Below are 17150 nucleotides of genomic sequence, written 5' to 3'. Positions count from 1 at the left end.
TTCCGTGTCCAAGTGATGGACTTAAAATCAACAGTGGTTTTATTGCAGTCAGACTTGGGCCTCCTGTTTAGGAGACCAGACGTGGCGAGGGAGGGCAGTGCCTGCTGAGCTCTGTGCCCGTCCCTGCAAGGAAGCAGTGCTCCGGAGCACGCGGCACACAGCGCTGTGAGGCGCTGCCTTCACTGCCTGGAGCTGGCAGCGCTCACTTGGACAGTAAGGCCAGTGTTGGTTTCAAAATACACTGAGCATTAACAGGACCTGGGTTACTATCCACCCATGTTTAGTGTTCAGACTCTGTCTAGACTCATGGTAGATTCCTGCATGAAAATGCATTTCCTTTCCTGAGAATTGAGTTTTCCACCCTCTTCATTCCCTTGAATAGCCTCACATTTGAACACGAAGACAGGGAAGAGCTAAGTTCATATCTACTACATTGACTATTTATTCTGGGGCATATTTGCATTGAGCCTTCTCTTATTTTCCTCTTTTTCAGGACCTTACAAGTCCTGGCCTTTCCGTCTTTCTTTGAAAATTCCAGGCCCCATATCAGCAGTATCCTTGAAAGATGAAGGAGGCAGCAGCTTGAGGGCTGCTGTTTAGCACTGAGGCAGGCAGGTCATCGTCCTTCCTAGTGCTGCTTACTATGGCTCGTGGTTTTTTTACACAAGCTATAAGAGTACCAGTACAACTTCATGTAATGTCGGCTGTGCAGTGTTCGTGTATCTCGGATTCCTGCAAAGATAGGTATGGGACAGTGAAAAAAGAACTCAAACATCCAGACATCTTGTTGACAGCTTTGACCATAGCTGCACATTGCCATGAAGGCTTTCCTAAGCTGTTTGCAGTAATACCCAGGTGGGTTTTGGATTGGCACCATTAACTGTGAGCAGCAGTGTCTGAAAATGACCATGCCTTATTACTTTATTGAATTCTCTTTTAAAAAGCCTGGACTGAACTGGTCTTTATTTTGTCCCTTGTAATTGAAATTTGGCTTGAAGCATTTCTAACTACGGCCAGTAAATGGAGACAAAACCCAATTCCTCAGCAATATCTTATTCACCCATTGTCTAGCAGTGTCTCAAATGATTTATTTGATGACTGTTGGCCACATACAACATGGGGTAAGCAGTGGAAACGATGCTTATTAGGACACATAGGAGAGATGATGAAAAAGCAGATACAACTATTGCAAATGATTTGGAGAACATATAAAAGACAACTATATATTGGATATTGGAATGTATGTTTCATTAAGAATTAGGAGAGTATGTCACAATATGTAGCTTCAAACCAGCTGGCATCCAGATTTTGTTACCCTCATATAAAATTATCCCAACAGGCCAATTCAGACTCCACTGAAGTTTGCTTAGGTAATGACTGGGGATTTTTTTCTCTATCTATGGATTTTGTCCAGAGAAAGAAGGGAGCAGCCATCAGTGGGCTCCTAGTATTGCCCCGAGTAGAACTTTCAGCCAGCACATGTGAAAGTAGGATAGCATTACTCCTTAAAAGAAGTGGCAAAATCTGGCCTGTAGATATCACCACTATTTTTCCACTTATACAGAGCGTTGGTCATAAGCCAGCAGGAAAAGCTGCCAACCAAAACGTTTTCTTAAAAGGGAACACTGTTAGAAGCCTGGCAATAGTTGTTTTTCTTCCCCTGAAATATGTGCCGAACACAAATAAAGAAGACTCAGAAGAAGAATCTAGTGAGGTTTAACATCTTGTAATCACATGGATGGATTTGGTAAGGTTTTTAACACTTTGTTCTATAACAAATTAGCAATTTAATACTGTTCAGTTAAGCAATAATTAAACATTAAAACAACAGATGATGCAGTTGGATAAATACATTAAGAAAGCAGTAGGATAACAGGAAAATGCGAACACAGTGAATTCTTTGTTGGTTTAAAATTACTTTGCTGTTCTGCCACTTTCTTTGTTTCTTTAGGATAGTGGTTTTTTGCTTGCCAACCAAAACATCAGGTGACTGCCAGCCATGAGTGCGCAGAGCTGTCTCCCAGGATGTAACTGCGGCCTCTAAGCCCGGCGTTATGGCAGCAGTCAGGATCCACGTGGCCGATTGTTCTGCAGACATAATAGTGCTGTATTTATGTATCTCTAAACTTGTTTTTCAGGATCAGTGGCTGCCTGCGTATCATGAAGCTTGCTGCTTAACAACAGAAATAAAGCACTTGTCAGACAGAAGCGATGCATCAGTGCAGAGTGGAATTCTCAGGACTAAAGTTTATGTGAGGCAACAACAAAATCCACTGTGCCATTCTCTTAGGCAACAAAGGTAATTTGTTATGCAACATAATGAGGACTTGTGTGTGACAGAAGGCAGCAGCTCTCGGTTACAGGGCATTGGCATCAACAAGCACATGCAGTGCACGGGTATAAGGGAATGACTATACATGGCAGAGAATTCAAAAGCTTTCATTGTTTTTAGTTTGCTTTTTCCAACTTAAAAAAAAAAAAAAAGACAGAATAAACAGATAACGGGCTCATCCTGAAGTCTTTTGTGGTCTGGGTAGCGTCTTCATTGCTTCCAGGGTTGGTCTGTGTGTTACAGTTGACTATCACTTTATGGGCCACAAGATCAGGGCTCACAAGTGACATGTGCTGTATGTGGCTCTGACCCATTTCACAGCTCTTCTGCCAACAGAATGACGAGAGAAAACAGTACAGGGGGAGAAGTGTATTAGTATTTACCAATGCCCAGAAGTCCATGATGTCTAGTTCCACATGCTCCACAGCTTCTGCTAGCCTCTATACTCTTAAAAGCCAGTTATCCTTCCTGTAAGGAGGCCAAGGTCATGCACCTGTTTTGCAGATAACCTGCTAGCAAGTGGGCTGCATGCAGAGCAGAGAATAAAACCATGGCTTTAAAGCAGGGAGGCTCATCATTTGCTCAAAACAAATCTTCATGCTGGTGTGGTTGGGTATCTTGTTTGTGATGACTTAGGCTGCTCATTGCCTCCAAAGCTGGGGTTAGACCCAAAGATCCTGTTTGCTGACATTCCAGTGCTGTCTCATCAAATGCTTGTGTAACTCATTGCCAGGTATGTGTTCACATGGCCCACACTGAATGTTTCCCCTGTTGTTTGGCTGGAAGTGAGCATCTGCAAGAAACCTCTTCCTGAAGTGATGAGGGAGAGTTTGACTCATGCTTTGCTGATTAATTTATGGAGGAGAAATGAGAAATGAAGACTGTCTCATGCTGCGTGTATAGTGAGGAACTGAGCCAAAGCTGTTGGTAGCTCTCATCTTGGCAGTCTGTGAGACTGGTTCTGTTTTCCCAGTGTACCTATTGCATTGGTTTTTATACGTACAGTATTCTGGAATAGTCATAATCACGCAAATGGTTTTATTCCATGACTGCTGTGTTCATCTGGAGGTAACATTTGTTTTTTCAGCCAAGCCATAGTCAAAAATGATTGGCCAGACCAACATCAGGGAAGTTGCTCCTGTAGAAAAGTTGAAGACTTTCATTTCCTTTTGTACTGTGCCTTAAGCATCGCTGTCTGTGGCAGGATGTTGGCGTTCTCCTGACTGTGCCATTGACTCAGCAAGGGCCTGATCTGTTTGCCTGCACTGAATCTAATGACTGCTTAGCACAGTTATGATGGCAGAACAAGCAAACCACAGAGTTAGCTGAGACCTTGGGTAAGCCACCTCAATTCTCAGTGACTTGAGTTACTTGGGAGCACTGTCACAATGGGCTTACTTTCCAGTGCTTGGGGATTTAACCGAGCAGGCTGGGACTGCTGAAGAGCCCTCTTTAAAACAAAAACAGAAACAAACAATCAAAAAAAACTTAAGCAAGGTTAATTTAATTACCACCCTAAGTAATTAACTAAAGCCTAACCAAATGAATATTGCATCATAAGAGGCAATCAAATTCCATACTGTGAGGATAAGAAGCAAACAAACCAACCCCGCCTTTTATGAGGAAGATGGTATCTGAGATTTACATAGATATTGTGCATATAATTAAAGCTATCCTTAATGTGCAGAGCTGCTATTACAGCTCTTGCTATTCTGTAGCAGTTGGTAGACCTTATAATGGACAAGTAGAAAAATATTTCGGAGATTACGGTGACTTTACAGATGGTGGCTATTAAAGTAAACCCCACAGCTGTCCTCCCTCTTTTGTAGGAGGAAGAAAACACCTTGTTAATATCTGTCAGGATGAGTGCCATTTTACATCAAGAAACTGCTGATGATGAAGCAGCCTGGCCAGGTGCCGCATGAGGGAAGCTCACAGGTGAGTAAGCTGGCTCTTTGCTAGTGCCAGTGCAGTGTTTTCAAGTACACGGTGCTGCTTGGCTGAGCCGTGGGGTCGAGAAGAGGTGAGGCTGCACTCACTGGCCCCATGCGAGTTGCCCTCCCAGAGGTGCTGCTCTTGGCTGTGCAGCACGGCACAATTGTGCAGCAGTCGGCAATCCTGGGTCGGACGTGCCGGAGGGCTGCCTTTCTGCTTGAATGCAGCTACTTGCAAATGTTCTGCTGCTTGGTTCCTCTGCAGCCTTGCTGTCAGGACTACTTCAAGGTCAACATTGTTAATGGATGGAGCTGTGAGTACAAGGCTTCCTCTCAGCCCGCAAGGTCCATAGTACAGGGATGGTTATTTATGACTTGCTCATGCAGTACCTAATGCTGTGAAATGTTACTTACCTCAGCACTTACAACCTGCGTAGGAAACAAAGAGTTCATATGCCTCTCGTGCATCTCTCAGCCCTGCTGCCTGACTCCCAAGGTCCCTGAGTGGGCAGCTGGGCTACCTTAGCCTTGGGGCACTCACCCCAGATTCTGCTCTGAGAGAGCAGCTGGAGCGACTGATAATGGGGATTGAGGCCAGCTTCTAGGGCTTCCTTCAGCCAGCCCTTCCCTTGCACACAGACAGCAAGTGAGCTCCCACCCTGCAGCAGTGCCAGCACCAGAAGTGCTTCTGTCAAACTTGCCCATGCCCACGGGCTCTCTGTTAGCACCTCTTACTCTTTGATTCGTTATTCCTCCCTATCCTGTGTTTGTATCAGAGGATGCCTCCCCACTTTCTCAGCTGCTCATGCCCTGTTCTGTGCAGTTGTATATTTCCTTTCCAGTGCTGCTCAAGTCAGAAATAGCCAGATGAAGAAACACCTCTTTAATGTTCAGCTGAGTAAAGCATTGCATGTAGAACTGCATGGAACTTGTACCATTTCCAATAGCATCTTGCTAGGATATGAATGTCTCAAAACCCAATTTAAGAACAATTTTCACATGTGAGGACTGAGATTTGGTATGGCTACAGGAAGACTTTTGGAGTCTTGTGCTTCAGGTCTTGGCTTTACAGTCTTTGAGGTACTGCGTTAGGGCCTCGTCTGGGTCGGGATAGTTGAACTGACGTGTTTGCAGGAGCTTTGATCTTTGTGTGCATAAAAATAAATCAGGATGTGTCCATAGCACTTGACTATAATAGATAAAACTCATAAATTTGTAGATCCTCCCTTAACCTTCTTGCAACATCTACAGAAACTGAAACTACCTATTGACAATATCTGCTCCAGGGCTGGCTTCAGGAGCGCAGTGCTGCTTTTTCCTTCAGCCAATGACAATATGGTAACAGTGTGTTTAGTGGCGTTACACAATTACAATTGGGCAAGCGTGGACAAGCTCAAAATGCGAAAAAGCACCGAGGCAATATCTTGTGGGTTCGCAGGAACATCGCGACATTCTCACTTCTTAACAGAAAGCGTGTAAGCGGCTCCTGGCTCCTTTGCTTGCTCAGATAATGAAGCAAGACCTCCTGTTTCAGTAAGCCGTGTTCCAGGAAAATTGCTCTCCTCGAGGTGTCTGATGAGAGTAAAAAAAGGAGCAAAGAGAATAAAGGCAGCGATGATAGTGACGGGAACACAAAGGATGTGTGGAGGTGAGGAGGGAGAGGTGTAGAGCTGTCAGGATCTGAAGAATGCTAAATACGCTGATAAGCGATAGTGAGGCAAGAGGAAACTGTGGTGGGCAGGGCAGGCAGCTGCCTGCAGCCCGGGACACTCGGCTGGGTCAGGGGACATTCCAGGATTTCTTTACAGCAACGATAAAAAAGCTGAGTGAGTTGGGCCATTGGTACCTTCAGTGCTGGCCGTTCTCTGGCTGTGTTGTGGCACCAGAGCTCCCTTGGTGCAGGTTAATCATTTTGCTTCATACCGATGTCAGAAGGAAGCAGCTTCCTTACGAAGCGTGGCTTAACCTACAGATACCATAAAAACTGCTGCAGCAATGCTGCCAAAAGGCAGTCAGGATGAGCTGCCTCTCTCAAAGTCTGTGAATTTAGATGTGGATATAAATGCAAAGGGACTGCACTCCTCTGGGACTGAGGAGCTCAGGATACATCATAAAGTCTGGAACAGAGCTGTTCCTCCTCAGCTGCTGCTGTGTTTCACTGCAGCTGCTATGGAGTTACACAGCTGTTGAGCGAGTGTCTCTGTTGAGGTTACTGAACCACCACTTCCACATCCAGAAGTGATCCTTGTCTCGTCAGTGCTGAAAGAAACCGGCACGATATGGCCTTTTTCCCTTAAGAACGCGGATGTTAAGGAAAGGAAAAGCTGTGAAAAGCTCTGTTTCAGCCTGGGTTAATTCACCCGTCGCATCTGTCCTGCAGAAACGGAGCTCCGAACAGCAGCAAGGCAGAGGCGATGGGGGGAGCAGCAAAGGGCAGGGCGCGCCTCCTCGCGGTGTGGGGTGATGCCCGATGGCACCAACGGAGCCGAGGCTTTGTTGCTCGTGCAGCTCCTGCTCAGCTCCTGCTCAGCTCCTGTGAGACCCGCGCAGCTGCGGGACCTGCTATGCATTGCGAGCTGTTACCTCTACCAAGCTTTAAAGGAATGCCAGGCTTTAAAAACACCGTTGGTACATTCTTAGCGTTTTTATTTCAGCCTTATTTGTCCGAAAGTTGTCATTAAACCTTTCTGCAGGTTCTACAACGTACGTGAGGCTGTCAGATCGCGTTCACCCACCGCCGGGACCCGAGAGCGGCGGTTGGGAGCGGGTGCGGGGGGTGGAGGGTGAGCACGAGGGCTGCCGAGGCGGCAGCGGCACCTTCGTGAAACCCTCTGGGACAGGGCGGGACGGAGGGGTGCCCGCGCTGGGGACAAAGTCCTCGGGAGACGCCGGGCGCTCCTCCGCCGCGGGCGGGGCTTTGCTGGGGAGGGGGAGGAGGAAGGGGAGGAGATGGCCGAGTCGGGCCGCCCCCGGGCGGGGCGTGCCGGGCGCCGGGCAGCCTGCGGCGGGGACGCGCTGTCGGTGCGGGACCGCGGGAGCCGGCGGCCCCGTCAGCGGAGCCGGGTAGGAGAGCCGCGATCGTTTCTTTTCCGTTTCGCTCGGTCCTTCCCCGCGTGGGTTGAGAGCCGGCCCGGCCGTGCGTGGGGGGCAACGGGAGGAGGTGGGCGCGGGTCGGCGGCGTTCACGGCCGCGGGGCTGGGGTTGCCCCCGGGAAAGTCGGGCTCCTGAGAGCGCTGTTTCTTCAGCGCTCCTACGAAGCCCGGCGGTGCCCACCGTGCGGCTGCCGGCCGTGCCTCGCCTCCGCCGCGGCTGCTGCGCGGAGTTTCTCCCTCCCCTCCCGCCTCCCCGGGGCTGCTCGGGGCCTCCCGCTCCCTCCCCCCTCAAAGCCCTGCCCTCCTACCCCAGGGCGCCGGCTGGGCGACCTCACGGGTTCCGTCCCCGGGGAGCTGCGCCTCGGGAGGCGCTCGGAGTCAGAAGCGCCGAGGGATGCGGCCGCTGAGGCTGATCTGTTCCCGGGGAGCGGCGGGGCAGGGTTCCGGCAGGGCCGGCAGCGGGCGAGGCTCGCATCTCCGCGGTGTTGGTGGGAGTTCACCAGTCAAACAACATTGCAGCTTTGTTTTCCCTTCGATACTTTCCACGTGTTCTGCCCTGAGCTGTAACCTCTCTCTCTTTTTTTTTTTCTTTTTTTTTAGTAATACAAAGCATGAGTGTTATCTTCTGTAGCAAGGTGTTTTCTCCTGCTGTAATTAATCACCGCATTGTTCCCCTCCCATTGAGCACTGAGGCGATCTGTGGCTCATGGTATGAGCTGCCCTGAGTGTCAGAGGAACAGGCTGCTGGCTGAGTCCTTGCTGGACCAGAGGCATTTTCAGTTTCAGGCCTTTGTGTTTTACTGCCACACGTGCTGTGCTGGAGGTTATGGGAGGCAGCGACCTGCTGAAGGCATGAACGGGCCGGGAGGGGCCTGAGAAAAGCGGAGCCATGTCTGTGTGCACATACGTGGCCTTGTTTACTTCTTGCAGACATTGACCTGCAAGAGTGCTCAGGAAGCTCCTGAGGTGCTCTGGGCTATGCACTGCCCTCGGGTCAGAATCTACACTGAATGTTTGCATGTTATGTTCCTATAAACGTTTTCATACATGCAATGTGAAGAGCAGCAAGCTGACATTTTATGTCAAGGCCATGTGGAAGCTTGTGAGCTCATTGCCTTTTGGCAGTAAGGGTAGGTGAGTACCAGAGCTGAGATGCCAGAGAGGAGAAGAAATGGAGAAGGAACAGCTACATGTGTGCAGTTCCCAACCATGGAAGGAGTCTGACAGCCCTGGGGTCTGGCTTTTGTTGTTCAGTGTCCTGGTGGAAGGGGTTTCCTCCTTGGCACTGGTGATCTCAAGGGATCCCAGAAACGTTGAGAAACAGACCTGATCACCACACCACTTTGTAGGAAACTTTAAAGCATGTAATTTTTGTCACTGCCTATAGTGTGTGTACGTATGTCTTGAGCAATTGTGGTTGGCAGCTTTGTCTCAGTGGCAGACTGGCCTCCCTGGGCTGTGTGTCCCAGCTGTGTCACAACTTCCTCACTGACCTCACACTGCACAGGGGAGGCTCCAGTGGCCGGTCCAAAGATGCCAAGCCCCAGCTGCAGTGAAGCACGTGCTCTGTTAATGCCACCGTTTTGAGGAGAAAAACATCTTGACTTTCTTTTGAGCAGCGTCAAGCAGCAGCTAGTAAGTTCCAAAGTTAATGGAGCCATGCGATACAGGTGCAGTTGATCTTCTTACTCATGCTTTGCCTCAACAGCGTCCATGACTGCCATGTTACCCTAATGCGGTTCTTCCTTCCCCATGCAGAGGGGCCTGCACAAATCCTGGCACTTTGCTCCAGAAGCCCACGTGCTGTGTGTGGCAATACCGCTGCCATCATGCTCGGCTCACTCCCACACTTTTAGTACATCAGGTACCCAGTTTCAAGGCAAACAGAGCAGTGAGTGCCCAGGTTTCTTTTCCATGCTCTTAAGAAGATATGTGTTTTTTAGGACCTGAGAGTTGTTTGCACACTGTGTGCTGAATTCAGTGCCATTTTCAGAGAGAAATTTCCTGATCTGGTTGTGAACTTTATGACCTTATCTGCCAGGCTTCAAGTAGAAGACCTTATTTTCTGCTTTGGGCAGTATTTCTTTAATTTGATAGTGAATTTAGCAAAACCTTTCAGGCCTGTCCTATGGTGATCCTATTTAAGACAATCAAGCAGGGTGGCTGGGAGGCTTCCTCTGCAACACCTGGGTGTGAACAGTGCTGGAAACAGGATGCTTGGCAAAAATGGATCTTGGCTCTGAACCATTGTGGTTTTTCTAATGAAATCTGTTTGCCACCTGCATCTCTCTAGGGTGTGACTCTATTTTAGAGATGTTGTAAATGCATAAACAACCTTCTGACCTTCCTCACTTCCATCTTTTGCTTTATTGCAATTTCCTTCTCTTCCTCTTCATCCTCTCTCACAATCCTGCGTCCTTGCAGGCATTCCTTATTGCTGGTTGAGACGTTACCAATTGACCATTGTTTTGCAGCTAATTCAGACAGGAGGAGGAAAGAGCTTGCCCAGGGAGACGGATGGCCTTCAGGATCTAATGAATAACCCCTAAATACCACATCAGCTAAGCTCTTATTTCTTTATTTTTAATTTCTGAAGGCATTGCACAACCCTGGTTCCCACCTTGTAAATCCTGAGCATTTGTGAAGGCTCAGCAAAGCTCAGTGCTGGAACCTCTGTGTGCATATACTGCATTCACTTCTCCGTTTTGTGAACAGAATGGACTTTAATTAAGAAATGTTGAGACTGAAATTCCCCAGAGACCCTGTCATCTAGGAGTTCCATTACCCCTGACAGGTTAGTGCTGTGAGAAAGAGGTTAATTATTATTTTTTCATGGAAGTTTCTCAGATATAATGAAGTTGTATTTAAATCCTGAGTATTTGGGATTGAATTTTTAATTTATTCTAATCACTGAAAACAACACTGGCACTGAAACTTCAGTGGGAGGGTTGTATGAGAACTATTAATTATTTTCAGTCTACTTGGCATAATATGAAAGACTATTAACATAACCAGTCTTGCAGGTGATGGTAAATTCAACAAGCATTACTTCTGCTTGTAGAAGATGGCTTTGGTTATTACTAATCTCTCACATAGAAGCCCTAGCGGATGAAACTTCTTTACAGAACCAACCCAAACCTTCTACTTTGTCAGGAGTTCAGAATGACTTTTTATCTAAAATAAAATGTCTGCCTCCTTTTTAACACAGCAACAAAAAGCAGGGCTTTCATTTCATCTCACAGAAAACATTATGGCACCACAGAATTACTGTACAACAAGTTCTGTCTTAAGAGTTAGAATGTGTCTGTGAAATCACAGGGTAATTTTGGTCTTCTGCTTCAGTTAAATGCCTTCCCTCAGCGAGGTGGCCAGGAGGAAGGTTGTTTGCCATGTTCCTATGTATTTACTGTCAGTGTTGAGGTAGCAGCCTGAATCACAGAGGTTAGTCTGAGAATGTTATTAATTCTGGCAAAAAGGATATGTATTTTTCAGACCAACCTGCACTTCTGATCTAGCTACAGCTTCCTTTGTGGGGTTACTCACAGGTCTGACATAATATTGTCAACATATGTGTGAGTGTTACATTGCTTTTGTGGCTTTGAAGGGCTCTGTTCTTGTTGCAACTGTATATTACTTTTGTGCCTGTTGAAATGCAAAGCTGTGTAGTGTTCTGCCTTTTACTGTCTCAATTATGCATTTCCAGGTCGTTTCCAAGCAGGTGTTTGCTGTGTAACAATATTGACTACTGAAGTGGCCTGTGAGCTTAACGGCTTGTGAAAATAAGCAATAAAACACAAATTCATGAGAAAGCAGCATAATAATGCAAATACTAACCTACTGAGTGAAAGATTCATGTGAGATAAGTTAGCCTTCTGATAGTCCAAACAGGAGTTACTCGTGTATCTGTAGGAAAGGAAAAAGAAAAAAGTCTCTTGTCCCCAAGGCTTCCAGCTTCGTGGGTTTGATGTTCTACAGCTGCTTAAGAACTCTCATTCCACTTTGCTCTCCTCTAGCACCCTTACCAGTAGCCAGTGTTGTTTCATTAACAATAACTATCTTTTCCCTCAATGGCTGGGTGTGGTGGCTGTGTAGCTGTAGCTAAAGGAAGTCGGTCCTTGGTTGAGTTACTGGTGTGTGGGCAAGAGATGTGAGAGCATCGCTTAATGTAGTTAGAAATACTCAGCTTGTTTAATAGTGTTGCACTCTGAACAGCTATTATCACCGCCTTACTGAATTTTCCCTGGTCTAAACAAAGCTGTGCTGCTATCAGTTGGTTCATTTTTTTCTTTGCAGACTTTTTTTTTTCTTTTTTTTTTTAGTTCCCCTGGAATCAACCTTCTATCCTTCTTTCAATGCAGATGGGTTTGTGGAGCTTGAAATAAACTGTCATGACAAATACAGCTTCTCCTGAGCTGAACTTGCAGCTCAGAGCAGAGGACGGGGCATTACCCGATGAGCAGCAATGCAATACGTCACCTCCACGTGTCCCTCAGTCCTTCTGCTTCCATTTAGAAACACAGAAGTGGGAAGCCATGAAAATAGCTGCATATGTCCCTTTCTTTCCATGTGTGCCTGCAATTAAAACGCTGCAGATGAGTGAGTAGTAAAAAGGAATGTCTGTTTCTTCCAATCCAAGTAACATTTTGATGGCAAAGAAATTAAGAGAGTAGTGAGCTTTCTTCTGGATGCCCTAAGTGACTTCTTTAGTCCTTCCAAGTTCTTCATTTGCCTGGTTTTGTTTCTTTTTGTAGATTTTTCGGTTGCACGTGTTACCTACAAGCTGCTTGCACTTTATCTTTGGTGAGGGAGACGAGAGTACGGAAATCCCATTTTTCATGCTCCCCAGCTGCACAGGCAGTATTATAGTTCCACCTGTGCTGGCAGGGTTTTCCTGTTTCAGAAGATTAATTTTATTGAGTAACTCGAAGTTCCTCTAAAAGAAACAATTTTCCTTTCCTGTATGGCAAGACAGATTGCAATCTTCTGAGGCTACAAACTTGTTTGTGGCTAACAGTAAAGCATTCAAAGGTACCTAATTGCTTGAGATTCAGTTCCTTTACATGGATGTTAATCCAAGCTACTGCTGTGACTTCTGTTATCCCTTTTAGAGGCTGTTGTCCTTGTAACCACTGCTCCATCCAGTGACAAGTTTGTTTCTCATTATTTCTTTCCAAGTCACAAAACCTGCTTTCTGCTGCGTTGAACAGCTGCTCTGGGTGACTTCAAAACTTACATTCTGCAAGTGAGCAAATGTGGTTTCTAACACAGCTGCCTAGTGTTGATGGCCCTGAGCACTCATGCAGCTTTTACTCATTTTCTCCCCAGCCCCATTCAGTCCATTGAACAGCACTTCTCCTTCACAGTTAGCTTACTCTGGTCTAGTTCCAAATACCAAAGGAAATGGCCTTCTTCCTTCTGAATTTTGCTTCTGACAAATCTTTTCATTTGTGTCCTGCATTAAACTGACATTTATTACCTTGCTGTGGGGGACATTTGAACATGGCTTGCTTAGGGAGCTATTGCCTGCACTCATGCTCTTTTTTTTTTTTAGGGCTCCTTTTGGGTTACTTGCCTCTTCTGCATGGTTCTGCCACATTGAATGTTGGTGTTTGGGCCCACCTGTACCCAAAAGCTGGACCAGAGAGCCTGATTGTGGCTGCGCTGGGGCCTACAGTGAGAGTTGAAGCTTTTGGCCCCAAAACAGGCAGACACCTGCAGCTGAAGCAGGGGTGGGGGGTTGTGTATGATAAACCTGTTCTCTGAAGCACATCACTGTGATCCGTGAAATAGAAAGGAGCCTTCCCATGTGGTGAGAGCCCAAGCTCCGCAGCCAGGCTCGGTCTCTTAGGCTGTGGGTGCCCTGCTGCAGTAACACATGGCATACTTGGGGTAGTCATATTTTCATCTCCTCTAAGATACAGGCAAGAATAGATGCCACGAGTGAATGTGCTGCTACTTCCTCTGTTCTGGGGCAGCCTGTTACTTATGGGGTGCAAGGAAGGGAATGCCTCTTCCAGCCTTCCTAGCTGGAAATAGCCAGGCTCCCCAGGTACCAGAACCTGGCACATTGCATCTCTGAATCTTGTGTGTGGTGGTAAATGAATGTGGAGCCTAGAAGCCTTGGGATGGGGAGAGTACAGAGAGGTAAGAGACAAAAAGGAAGAAAAAAGAAAAAGAAAAAGATACCATATATCACTTAAAAATGAATAGGATTAAAGGGACACAATGTGTCATCTAAAATGAATAGGAGAAGGGAGTTTGTGAGGCACGCTGAGATTTTTAAACTTTTTCTACTTGAAGCACACGGTATAAAGATATGTGTTCATATATTTCTTATATGACTTGTTTTGATGGCTAGTAAGGTTTTCCACGAATAAAAGTCTTTGTTCCTTTCTCTGATCTGTCATACTTCATCTTCTAAAATAGCAATGATTTAGCAGCGATAATAAGAAGATATTTGAGCTGGTCTCCTGATTGCACCCCAGCACCCAGAACCAACGCATCAATCGGTGATTAATAAAAGCTGCAAGACATGAGCAACTTGCTTTGCTTGTGCCAAGGCCACAGGAGGTGTCACGGCAGCAGGATGAGATGGTGTCTCTTTGCATTTATAGCAGATTACATCAAGCCCAGACAGAGCATTATTGCTTTGAGTCTACCTTTTGATCACAAAAGAAAATCATTCCTAACAAAGATTTGGGCAATACTGCTAAAGCGGTCTGATTTTTACAGCTTATTTCACTACGTCTATATGGGATTTTGGACACAAACTAGACTTTTGTGTGTTTTTTTCCACTGTATATTTTGTCTCCTGCAGTTTTGAGGGGTTAGACAAAAGGATGTCAGCTCAGCTAGAGAGTATTTTTGATCAGATGTAACAGAAGTCTTTTTGATACCAGCTTTTAAAAGTAACGCTGACCAAAATTGGAAAAATAGCTTGACAATTGAGAGGCTTCTACCAAATACCTTAGAAAAGGTCACACGCAGCCAGCCGCTTTGGACTAACGCTATGGAAAGAAATAGAGTTAAGCAGGTTCTTTAGTAAAAGTCCCCTTAGTATCATTGCAGTATGCATCAGATAGGAAAAACTAAAAGAAAAAGGGTAAATTTGAAACTCTGGAAAAGCACAGTCAGCTAGATGGAAAAGATATAAGCAGATGGGATGAATTGGAGTGGGTGAAATGCATAGAACCTGGCATGTGCTGAGCACGTATTGGTTTGGAAAGATGGTTCAGCTGTACAGGATTGCTCACATCTGTAAGGTTATGTGTGTGAGGGTGTGGGATTGATCAATACAGACCCAGAGTGGGAAACAGATTGTTTTTCCTGTGCGTCGTAAAGGCAGATTGATAATTAGGGTTCCTAGTGTCTCCATATCTGTCAAAGAACATGAATTAAGCAACAGCAGTAATGCAGAACTGGCAATAAATGTGTTATGCAAGCTCTCATTCCTAGTGCCTGACTACAGTAGCCTTAATTCTAATGCATTTGTTTGCTATCAGTTGCTAAGTGCAAAGCACTTTGCTAACATCCAAATTACTTGTTTGCTACTGAATGAACTAGTCGTGAATCAACTGCAGCAGCATTTGGTTCCATCAATACAACATACAGGTGGAAGAGAACTTGCTTTTAGTGTAAGGAGCAAGAGAAAAACCCTTACACTAGCTGAGCTTTCTGCTGGTGATGCCACAGGTGCAGCCACGTGCAGTGATACCCGCACGAACTGCCTGGATACATGTGTGTGGAGGTTATGCTGAGAGTTGTCTCACTGGGCTGTGATGTACTCAGTCTGCCCAGCTTCAAAATGCTTTGTTTCAGGCCAGGCGTGCGGAGTGGGGCGTCCTTTTAAATTGTGCTCCAGATACGTGCTTCTCGTATATTTTAGCAGGGAATGGAAAAGCTGTTTCACACTACTGCAGTATTCTGCATGCTTCCAGTGCTGGGAGGGGCAAGCCCCTGGAGCAGTTATCACTGGCTGTAAGGAGAAACAAAGCATTGTTTGTTGAGTCTCCTCTGTTGTTATTCTAAGTCAGTGTTTACGCAGTGGAACAGCCCCACTTCTTCATTAGATACTAATTAGAGTCCCTTCATTTTTTTTTCATTTTCTTTTGAGGGAGGTTATCACCTGATCTGTAACAACTTGAAGTAATCAGTTTTTTAATAGAGTTCATATGGCCAACCTGCTGCAGAGCTGCATGTCAATTCCCTGAGCTGTCCTCGTGGGAGAAGCAGAGAAAACAACCTAAAAAAAAACAAGCTCAGCTTTGCAAGAAAAGCGTGTGGTAAATGTCAATTTAGCTGAACATCAGCAATGCCTAGGTGTGTGTAAGATGATTAAGCCATGGAGCGTAATGGTGTGTTTTTTTAACAGGGAACTTAGCATCCACAACACAGCCTCATTAAAAAAAAAAAGTGTATTTCTTTTTCAGTTCTCACATCCCAGTGAAAAATGGTAGTTTGAGATATGACTCGATTAGAGGAGATGGAAGTACAAGTCTATTTAATACTTTACTGAGGTCTTTTTCTCAAAGGAGTATTTTGCATTATAGTCAAGATTTATGGGTTAAGTATACGCTTTTGAAGTTAAGTATTAGAGGAAAGCGCTACTTTCAGAGGCTTTGAGCATGTTTTTATGTAAAAAATGCTAGAGAATTGACTTTGTTACATCTACACCACAAACTTTTTTATTGCAATATGGAGCAAATTTATTTTTCTATATTGTAGATGTTGTAGGTACTGGATCAATTCATTTTTATGGTGTGGGGAGCAAAGATGACATTTCTAAGGTGTATGTTAGCTGATAGCTGACACTATTGCCATCATGAAACACCCTTTCAGTCCACACTATTATTGATTTGCTTTAATTGGAAGTCATCCTTATCAAATGTAAATATCCTGTAAATATAGTTAATGATGAAGAAGGGATGCGTTTGAAGCTTCAGCTTAAGTCATTCCGTGTTTATACAAATGTAGAGTGCCATCAGAAACTGCTGGACTTGCATGAATTGGTTAAGGCAGCCTGCTCTCTTCCAAGGGCAGTGCATCACTGCTCCTGCAGGTTGATGAGATTGCTGCAGCTGGAACCCTCTGATGAAGCCCTCAGCTCGAGGCTGAAGGCAGCATGCAGCAGTAAGGGGACTGATGTATGGGTAGGCTGGTCTGTGTGCATTTCTGTATGTCAGATGGGCTGTCATTACACTCAGTCTTGGCCTCCTATAGTCTTCGTGCTGTGCCAGGTGAGCAGCCTGCTGCCTGCTCCTGATGGGATGGGTGCACCCACCTTGTGCTGTGGTCCTGCCAAGCACTGCTGTGCAGCACGAGGTGGGGGTGGGTGTTAGGCTGGCATCTCCTTCCTTGTGCTGACTGGGATGAGGCTGCATTCCTGGTGGGTGGCTGCAGGGGAAAAGTGAGTGTGAATGCATTTCTTCTGCTGTCAGCGTGGTTCTCCCTACATGTAGAGCTTACTCGTGGACTTTGGTACCTTGACTGAAAAATGCCTTTCAGTTAAATGTGATTTCCTGAAAAGCCTGGAAGCCACTGATCTTTCTGGGACTCTGCTTAGCCTGGGCAGTCACGTCCTTTGAAGCCTAGAAGTCAGAAGTTCTATCATTCTTTTACTGAAGACGTTATTTCACAGTACAAAGAAGAACTACGAGTGCAGCGAGTTGCTGATTCTTAGGAAAGTGGCAAGGGTGAGGCAGAGCTATTTCCAGAGGTGTTTACAGCTGCTTTGGTCTTTCCAGTGGTTCCTCTTCTGTAGAGGAGCTAAAAGCAGGGAGGAAGTAATGTGCA

The 17150-nt window shown here is 45.9% G+C and overlaps 1 protein-coding gene across 5 annotated transcripts in view; it reads left to right on the top strand.

The window, feature by feature from the left end:
• PIK3CB (phosphatidylinositol-4,5-bisphosphate 3-kinase catalytic subunit beta) overlaps positions 1-17150 on the top strand; it is a 114068-nt gene that overhangs the window by 21619 nt on the left and 75299 nt on the right. For 2 of the 5 annotated variants that reach the window (XM_085232457.1, XM_085232456.1), the window contains 2 exons: positions 2139-2299; positions 4162-4270. The gene's annotated coding sequence lies outside the window, so the exon portion shown is untranslated. Of the gene's footprint in view, positions 1-2138; positions 2300-4161; positions 4271-7191; positions 7330-17150 lie in introns of those variants that run through there. The other 3 variants (XM_085232460.1, XM_085232455.1, XM_085232458.1) reach the window with 2 other exon arrangements.

This window comes from Meleagris gallopavo, chromosome 11 (assembly GCF_905368555.1).
Source record: "Meleagris gallopavo chromosome 11, MGAL_WU_HG_1.1, whole genome shotgun sequence".
Taxonomy (NCBI): domain Eukaryota; kingdom Metazoa; phylum Chordata; class Aves; order Galliformes; family Phasianidae; genus Meleagris; species Meleagris gallopavo.
The sequence above is the reverse complement of the archived record's forward strand: the minus strand, read 5'-3'. Positions and strand labels throughout refer to the sequence as shown.